At 44.9% G+C, this 9360-nt stretch overlaps 3 non-coding genes across 3 annotated transcripts; 2 read left to right on the forward strand and 1 right to left on the reverse strand.

Annotated features, from left to right (window-relative positions):
- Positions 1-4849: 4849 nt before the first annotated feature.
- TRNAL-CAG lies at positions 4850-4932 on the reverse strand. Its single transcript has one exon. It is a non-coding gene; the product is annotated as a tRNA-Leu (tRNA).
- Positions 4933-5489: 557 nt separating this feature from the next.
- TRNAG-UCC lies at positions 5490-5561 on the forward strand. The gene has a single exon. It is a non-coding gene; the product is annotated as a tRNA-Gly (tRNA).
- An 842-nt stretch (positions 5562-6403) lies between these two features.
- TRNAD-GUC lies at positions 6404-6475 on the forward strand. Its single transcript has one exon. It is a non-coding gene; the product is annotated as a tRNA-Asp (tRNA).
- Positions 6476-9360: the final 2885 nt, after the last annotated feature.

Raw genomic sequence — 9360 nt, forward strand, 5'->3', positions numbered from 1 at the left:
CAAGGTCACACAGCGATTAAGTGTGTGTGGGGGGTGGGGGTGGAATTGAGAACCCTGTCCTGCCTGATTCCGGAGCTTCTGCGTTGTCACCTCACAGAGAGGCCTCAACTCTATTATCAGAACTTCCCCCAGACGTTGTGAAATTGGATATGTTATTCCTATAGGACACAGTTGGATGCTGAGCCCTGAGAGAAAAGTGTATATTTTATTGTATTATTTACATTATTCACTAAGTGAATATGTGCTTTTTATAGCAAATGACTGAAGCTGGGAAGTCTCCTCAGGCTCAGTTTTACTGCCAGTTAAGTAAATGACACTATGAGAGCAAGGGTAGACTTGCATGTGTTAGTTCCCAGTTAACCCAGTTCACACTCTATCTCTCCTGTGAGCAACGGAAGATGCATTTTTATCTCAGAGAGGCAGGTGGGTTTGGCTAGAGTGAGGCTACATTATCAGTAGCTAAGGTTGTCTCTAGTGGGTGGAGAGGGGGTTGCAGAGACAACTCCCTCTCTTGTACGTGTCATTTCACATTTTTAACTGCTCTTTTTTCCTTGCATCTGGCCTTCGTCCTGGGCATCCTGGTTTCACATTGAAGGAACCTGTCCCCCAAAAGAGGACATCGAATACACATTCAATATTACACTTTCCCTTTCCTGAATTTCCTCCCAACTTCCAACATGGACCACCCCACCTGTTTGTACTTCCCAAGAGGAATGATGGTACTTGTGTTGTCTGGTGAACCGGGGAGACCCCGGGTCCTGGGGCCTCGACCCAGCCAGACCCCAAGGATTCGCCGAAGGTTCTTGGTCTTGTCACGCGAATGAATTCAAGGGCAGACAACAAAGCACAGTGGACAAGTGACACAAGCGGGAAAGTTTATTAAAGTGAAAAGTACACTCTTGAGATGTGAGAGCAGATATGAGAGTAGCCAAGGGAGAGAGAGGGAGGGAGGGAGGGAGGGAGGGAGGGAGAGAGCCCACGAGCCATGTAAGCATGGGGTTGGGTTTCTTTTATTCACAGCTGTTAACTAGGGGGCAGAATATTTATTACTTGGGGCAGGAAGCAGGGTTTCAAGCTTTTTCTTCCTTATTTGGTTAGGGGTTTCCTGTCATGGCATCCACCATCTTGGGCCTGTCTGGTTTGATCCGGCTTCTTGTGGAGGGCTGCCAGGACAGGCCTCTGACCTTCCCAGTAGCTGGCCATGGCTTCCTCGCTGCTGGCTTCCGGGTCTCCTGTTGGAACCTAACTAACTGCTTAAATCATAACACTCAAAGGGTTTGCATAGTTTCTTAGCATTTCAACAACATATATCTCATTCTGTCTTTAAAAACTAATATAGGGTGTAAGAAGGAAAGTTCTCTTGTGCTTAGTTGTGAAACATTTCAGATCCTCTCATTTGTGTTGTATCTATTTTTCCATAGAAGGATTTAAACACACTACTTCATCTACTTTTAAATGACTGTTGTTAACGGTTTTGCTTCTTCGGGAACTGTTTCTTGAATAACAGGCATCTTTAAAGAACAAAATCTCAACTGAGTAAATCTGAAGAGCTCATTGGCTTGAGTATGTGATTCAAGAATTGGGCAATATCCCATCTAGCAAGTAAAGGGGAGCTCCAAGGCCTTGTTCAAAATGGAAGGTTATTTTTATAGGAAGAAGGGTGGGGCAAGGGAGTTATTAGCAAAAGAAAAGAAAGAATTGTTCCAGACAAGGTCACCTTCCCTTAGGAGTAAGAGCAAGCAGGGGGTCTTACCTCCTCTTCCTTTGGGGGGTGGAGAGGGCCCGTGTGAGCGATTTCCTCACTGGTGCTGCCTAGAACATCCCTGACTGACTGGCTAAGACTATATTTCTGTGGGAGGTTGAAACTGCAATTAGGTAGGTATTAAGCCCCAGTTTGGTGACTTGGTCCAGCTTAAGTGACTCCATCTTGGGCTTGTGGTTCTCTTTTTAACACAGTTTGATTAGTGTAATAACAACGATGTCACCCAGTTCCTCCTCAAAGATATGACAGCAAATTAAATCAAAATACATGCCCATTATTTAAAAATCAAATCTTGCTACAAGCCTTCTAATGAAAAAGCAGCATTTTCTTGCCCCATTTTCAATTCCTCACAGGCAGCCATTTTCAAGTTTTGTTTTTTTTTTTTTAAGATTTTATTTATTGGACAGAGAGAGACACAAGGAGAAGGAGAAGCAGGTTTCCCGTGGAGCAGGGAGCCCGATGCGGGGCTCGATCCCAGGACCCTGGGATCATGACCTGAGCCGAAGGCAGACGCTCAACGACTGAGCCACCCAGGCGCCCCTCAAGTTTGTTTTTTTTAAGGGACTTTTTTTTTGTGCAATAATTTTTGATTGACTGAGGAGCTGTGAAGGCACTACAGAAAGTCACTGTGTATCCTTCACCCAGCTTCCCCTAAAGTTAAGATCTGACTTATCAAACCTAAAAAGTTGACATTGGTATAATACAGCTCACTGAACGATAGACTTTATTCAAATTTCATGTTTTTCTACTAATTTTTTTTTTTTTTTTACTGTTTCAGAAGCTGATCCAGGATCCTGCGCTGCATTTAGTCATCATGTCTAACCCACAATCTGACAGTTTCCCAACTTTCCCTTGTGTTTCATGACCTTGGCAGCTTGTCCCTCAATTTGGGTTTATCTGATGTTTTTCATGATCACCAGGTGAAGATGACAGGCCCATCTCCATGAATTTGATCGGGGGTATGTGATGGCAGTGGGAGGAGTCACGGGTGATGTTCACCTTGATCACGTGGTTAAGGTCAGCTTTATTTTTTTTACATGTCTCTCTTATGAATGCGTTGTCATTGTCTTTTGTTTAGACACAGTTTTTTTTTTTTTTTAAGATTTTATTTATTTATTTGACAGAGAGACACAGCGAGAGAGGGAACACAAGCAGGGGGAGCGGGAGAGGGAGAAGCAGGCTTTCTGTGGAGCAAGGAGCCCGACGCGGAGCTCGGCCCCAGGACCCTGGCATCATGACCTGAGCCGAAGGCAGACGCTTAACGACTGAGCCACCCAGGCGCCCCTAGACACAGTTTTTAATTTAACTTTTGATCTCGTGTTCTAAGCACAGTGTCTGACATATGTGAGTAAAAGGTGCCTTGGTGAGAAGGGAAAGGATATTCCAAGTTCAAGATCAACCTGTACAAAGGCACCTAAATTAGACAGACCAGGGCTTCTCAAGCTTTCATATGCACGTGCATCACCTGGAGATCTTACAAACTTTGGATTTGGTGGGTCTGAGGTGCGTCCTGCAATCTGCATTTCTTTTTTTTTTTTTAAGATTTTATTTATTTATTTTAGAGAGAGAATGAGATAGAGAGAGCATGAGAGGAGGGAGGGTCAGAGGGAGAAGCAGACTCCCTGCCGAGCAGGGAGCCCAATGTGGGACTCGATCCCGGGACTCCAGGATCGTGACCTGAGCCGAAGGCAGTCGCTTAACCGACTGAGCCACCCAGGCGCCCTCAATCTGCATTTCTAATAAACTCCTAGGCTCTCCTCTAAGCCTCCCAACAACTCTGTATAGGTTATACTGCAGGCAGACTTCCCAAGATCAAGGTCTAGTAAATAACAAAGAAGGCAGTTTGTTTGGCAAACTTTCCCTAATCCGACCTGAAGAATCCTTCCATCCTCACCATCCTCACACTTGTGAACCTCACATATTCAGCCTCTTCATCTTGACAATTCTATCCTCTTCCCAGAAGAGCAACAGGATTTTTTCATAACCAGTTCCTCCTACATCTGAAAGCATCTTCTTTGTGATCTTCAGGAAAAAGTAGCTCTTGCAACAACAAACTCCGCAAGTTTACCTTTTCTCTGTATTACTTTTCCTGATTTGTTCTATTGACTTCATTTCCTGGGTTTTGGTTACACAGCAAACGTACTGGATTAGAATTGGTGGTGGTGTTAGAGTCAGCAGCTGGTTGGGTTTTAATTTGGTGCCTGGATGCCAGCAAAGGAGTCAGGGTGAGCTGTCAGGAAAGTTAGATACCTAGCCTGGCAGCATTCCAAAATTAAAGCCACAAGAAAGCCAGATCAAACCAGACAGGCCCCAAACAAAGAAGGCCTGAGCCTGACCAAATCAGGGAGAAAAGTCCACAAATCCTGCTCCCAGAGAAATCTCCCCAGCTAATAAATACTCTACCCCCTGGTTAACAACAGTCAATAAAAGAGAGAGACCCAAACCCCGGGCCCAGCTCTCTCTTCGGCACTCCGGCTCTCATATCCCTAGAGTGCACTCTCTTTCTCTTTAATAAACTCTTCACTTTCACCGCTCAACCATCGTCTGGGCCCTCCTTGAATTTTTCTCTTGCCACGAGACTTAAGAGCCTCCAGTCACATCCAAGGGACTGGCTGAACCTCCGGGCCCAGGGGTCTCCCCCGTCCACCCTGCAACAGTAGGAGTGGGTGGCACAAGATGGTGGGAAATGTGAGGCCTACCAAAGTTAAACACTACGGTCTGAGCATTAGAAGACTCCCGCCGAGTTAGCAAATGAAGGGATCTGAGTTAAGAGCTTTTCCTTGTTCGGTCGGAGGAGAATTTGACATCTGCCTGCCCTAGTGTGCCGGGCACATAGAAAGGGCTCAAAAATTTTTTTCATAGTTAGGTATAGATCCCAACTGCTTCCGGTTTTCATAGACCAGTCTCCTGCCTACAATACAGAAAAAAATAGATTCAGTCCCATATTCACAGTGAAGCATAATATTCATAAATAGATACGCAGGACAAAAAGGTGGTGTCGATTAATCAATACTCCTTTCTCCATGAATTCAATTGTATTTGTTGGTGGGGAAAAAGTGAAGGAGGAAAAAAAAAAAAAAAGGGCTTTGTCAGAAGTGGGATTCGAACCCACGCCTCCAGGGGAGACTGCGACCTGAACGCAGCGCCTTAGACCGCTCGGCCATCCTGACACGGCAGCCTCGGGTTTTCTTATCTCACTTTCAGATTACCCCACAGTGCTGTATCATGACGTCAAGTTATATCGATGCTGCGTTTATTGCTTTAAATAAAACTAGAACTCTCCCTAGGCTCCTTGACAAAGTACGGAAAATAAAACTGTTTCTGACTCCTCCTTCCTAGTTCTCCCATCCTAAACTGTAAAGATCCATTTTTCCTGGCGCCCTTTCCGGCGGGTCTCCCTTGGACCCTCAGCCAAATCGCTGGTACCGAATCCCACACCCGGCGGATCCAGCGCTGGGGCGCGCCAAGCGGCGGGTCTGGGAGCGCCGATCAGATCAGGCGGCAGGGAAAATCCCCCAGCCACGCCGGGCTTCCGCCTTCCCGCCCGCCTCCTCGAACCCTCCACCCCAGCCGGCCCCGGTGACTGGCGGACCGATTAGGAGTAAGTTCGGGATCCATCCTTGCCAGAGGAAGGCTCCGTGTACCTCGGGAGCATAGAACGCCACGGAGAAAAGTCCACGGCCTCCACTTTCCTTATGTATGGAATTCTAAAACCGGACAAACGTTAGCGTTGGTGGTATAGTGGTGAGCATAGCTGCCTTCCAAGCAGTTGACCCGGGTTCGATTCCCGGCCAACGCAAACCTTCCCTTTTCTTGGAAGAGCGCGCGGGGTGCTTTTTAAAAAGCTTGAACCCAAACTAGGAACTGCAGGCGCTGCTCTCTCTCGCTGGGGCTCGACCGTCGCTGCGGAGCCCCTCTCCCCGCCCCGCTGCGTTTGGGCGGTGGTCGACTCTGAACGCTTTCCTCTCCGCCGCTCCTTCCCGCCTGACTTTAAGCGCTTCGGTCTGCTGAGGATCCTACCCGGTCCCGGTCCCGAGTCTCCCCGGGTCCTGCGTGCAGGTGCGAGACGTCCTCGCCGGGGCCCTGCGCGTGACATTAGCGGGTGCGTTGGAGGAACTGCACTTGCGGGTCTACGTCAGTAAACAGATCAATTATTTGAAGTTAACAAATAGACCATTAAAAAAGATGCCCAATTTAGCTATCGGAGAAAGTTTAAGTACGCTCGGAGCAACTTGGGTATATGAATCCACTTTTTCAGCTGTAAACGTTATGAAATCGAAGTACCGATCAAGTTTTCAAATGAAAACTTAACGCCCGAGATGAAAAGTGCTGTCTGTGAGTGTACAATACATAGTGGTTTGAAAACTAAGTACGAAAAAGAATCTCTCTATATTTTTATCTTAGCTGCATGTGGAAAACAATATTTTGGAAATCTTGGGTTACTTAAGATGTAGTCTTAAAATTATTACATGTTTCTTTTTAATGTGGCTGCGAGAAAATTTAAATTACACAGAGGGCTCTCATCATGTCAGTTTTGTAACGTGCCAGTCGAAACAATCAGCTATGTTTCACAAAAGGAATTGTCCCGGCAACTTAGAGGTAACTTTCTAAACAATGATTTTGAGGTTGGTGACGCAGTTTTCCTCGTTAGTATAGTGGTGAGTATCCCCGCCTGTCACGCGGGAGACCGGGGTTCGATTCCCCGACGGGGAGACAGAAACCGCATCTTTTTCTCCTCCCTTCCTTAGTCTACGTTCTCGCTTACCGCAGAAACAAAAGGTATTCCCAAATAATTTTAGGTTCTCTCCATGAGCATGGTTGTCACCTGTGAATTTCTTGGATGATGGGCGGGAGGACCGGTAGGCACGGTAATTTTGACCCTGGTTCTTAACCTTGCAAGCAAGTTTCCCTCTGATGTACCGCTGAAGAGGCCTGCCACTGAGTGTAACTTCTCCCATGCCCATGATTTCTTGCTGCCCACCGAGAGAAAATTCCAGGATCCAGGCTCTACCTTGAGCCCTGTATTCCAGATTTTCACTCTCCTTCTTGCCCTCTCCCACACCGACGACTTACCTCCTTTCTTTCTCCCGGGTATATTGCTATCCACCTGTGCCCAGCCCACGTTCTCAAAAGTTCGCGCTCTTTCTGCTGCCTTACTACAACCAAGGTGAGCAAACAGAAATGAGCTCTAGTCTGACAATCAGTAAGCAGCTGTTTGCTTTGGCGCAAGCCATTTTTCTCTGGGCTTCGGTTTCTTCATCTGTAACGTGGAGGAGCCAAGCTACAGTTTTGAGACACTATGGGGCTAAAGTCCTTTGAAGTAGTACCCTGCACTCACAGCTGGCTCATGCTTTAAAAAGATACTATTGTTCCTGAATATAAGGGTAAGATATAGTCCTTGTAGAAAATATGGGAGATAAGCAAACCACAAAGAGAGAAGAGGCATCCATATTTCCATCACCCAGGAAATCCCTATTAATATTTTGCTGTGTGTTTATCTCTTCCGCATTTTTTAAATGCAAAGCTGGAATCACATTGTGCATATCGTTTTTTAACCTACTTGAGTGTTTACTTAAAAATGTGAATATTTCTAAATTCATTAAATGTTAGTCCAAAACATTATTTTAATGGCTTCGTTGTGCTATATTAAGTGGCCACATCATCATTTCTTTAACGAATCTCCTGTTTTTAAGCATTTTTGTTCCCGCGGTGTTTTTCTGGCTCTTCTGGTGGGGCAGCTCTTGAAATCTCTGCTGGGTACTCTTTCACCCCCCAGCCATTACTTTCAGCATGGCCTCGGTGAAATCTGTGGTCGGTCCATACTCAGTTCAAGGGTGACCCAAAGATATGAGAGCTTGATTTGCAGATTTGGTTTTCCTGGATGAGACTATCTCTTTTCTGAGTTTGACTTCTTCAGTTTTCAGCCAGTCTGGAAGCCCAGTGCATTGGGTATAGGACTAGTTTCCTGCATTCATTTACGCCCTGAGTTTCCTGGTGAGTGCCCTCAGGATGAGGATCTCACCCATTGTGATTCCTTCTTCTGGGGCTTGAATGCTCTTTTATTGTCAATCTGATTTGATTGCTATCCAGTGCCTTACAGATTTTTTAAAAAAATATTTTGTCAGGAGTTTATAATTGTTATCTATGGAGTGGTTAGCACGACGCAAACTCCTCCACCATGATGGAAAGTGAAATTGCTTTTTAATTTTATTCATAGTGTTTTTGAACTTCAGAAGTTTCTAATTTTTATGTAGTCAAATACTTTCCCTGGTAGTTTTTTTAACTTTTTTTTTCATATATAGAAAACTCCTTCCCACCCCAATATCAGATCAGTTTTTACCCCCTTTTCCTTATAGTAATTTTGTTTCCTTTTGCTTTTTGATATTATCCCTTTCTTTTTGAAATTATTTTGAGATACAACATGGGGTAACTCTCTAACTCTATTCCCATCCCTCCACCTGATGGTTCTCCATTCAATTCATTGAATAGCCCATCCCTCAACCACTGATTTGAAATGACATCATTGATGGCTACTAATCCATCCATCTCTCTCAAACAAAACAAAACACAAAGTCTGGGACATACTTCACTCCAGTCTCAGCTTGGATCCACAAGACAATGGTGAAACCAGAAGATATCAAGCTTCCTCTTGGATATTGTGAATGACTGGGAGTCAATGGCTTATGTTTTTTTTTTTTTTTTTTTTATGCTGCTGTCCCTTCTTTTCTTGCTCATGTTTTTGATATTCAACTCTGTGAGTGATGTCCCACTCTGATTTCCAAGACCATTTTGACTCCATCTTGGATTATGAGCTGTTTATCATGAACCCAGTAGATTGCAAATTTTCTCTTAGATATCGTGAATCAGTGGGATGGTATAAACTTTCCTCTGTTACACCGTTGGGGTCTTTTCCACAGGAATTTGGGAGGAGTTCAACACATGGACCTGGAGCCCTTCCCTCTCCCCACCCCCAGGCTGTCTTTTAAGAACAAAAACATGCACAGACCCTTGCCACAGTTTATCATAATATACACAACTGTAGCCCACGACAACATAGTTCTTCAGAGCTTTTCATCCCCTCGTTCTCTAACAGTCCTATATTAGAGGCAGAAGTGGGAACATTACCTGCTTATATTTTAATATATTTTATATATTTAATTTGGTGTTCGTTTTATTTTATTTTATTTTTGCTTTTCAGTTTACTCCCTGTAGTGAATATGTGGATTGGTTTGCTCAACACCCATTCCAGTATCATTCTGGTTTGCTTTCCTGTGCTGTTGAGGCTGGGGAGCTAAAAAGGACATGTTCTAGATTCCTCTGAGGCTGGGTTTCTGGTTATGATTTAGGTTTCACCAACAGGACGTACTTCAGCGTGATTTTGATTTGTAACTGGGAGAGAAACAGAGATATAATTTTGGCGGTGTAAGTAGTGGCCAATGCAGCTTTGTTCTAGAGCAGAGACCGGAAACAGCAGAAGCTTTGTAATTTGCTTTGTAGCAGTTTTTGCTGGGTACTGTGGTAGCCCTGTATACAGAATAGTTTTGGGAGTTATTCCTGGAAGTCAGCCTCGAGTCTGTTTCCTCAGTCTTCCTAATGCC

Source organism: Neomonachus schauinslandi, chromosome 6 (assembly GCF_002201575.2).
Source record: "Neomonachus schauinslandi chromosome 6, ASM220157v2, whole genome shotgun sequence".
Taxonomy (NCBI): domain Eukaryota; kingdom Metazoa; phylum Chordata; class Mammalia; order Carnivora; family Phocidae; genus Neomonachus; species Neomonachus schauinslandi.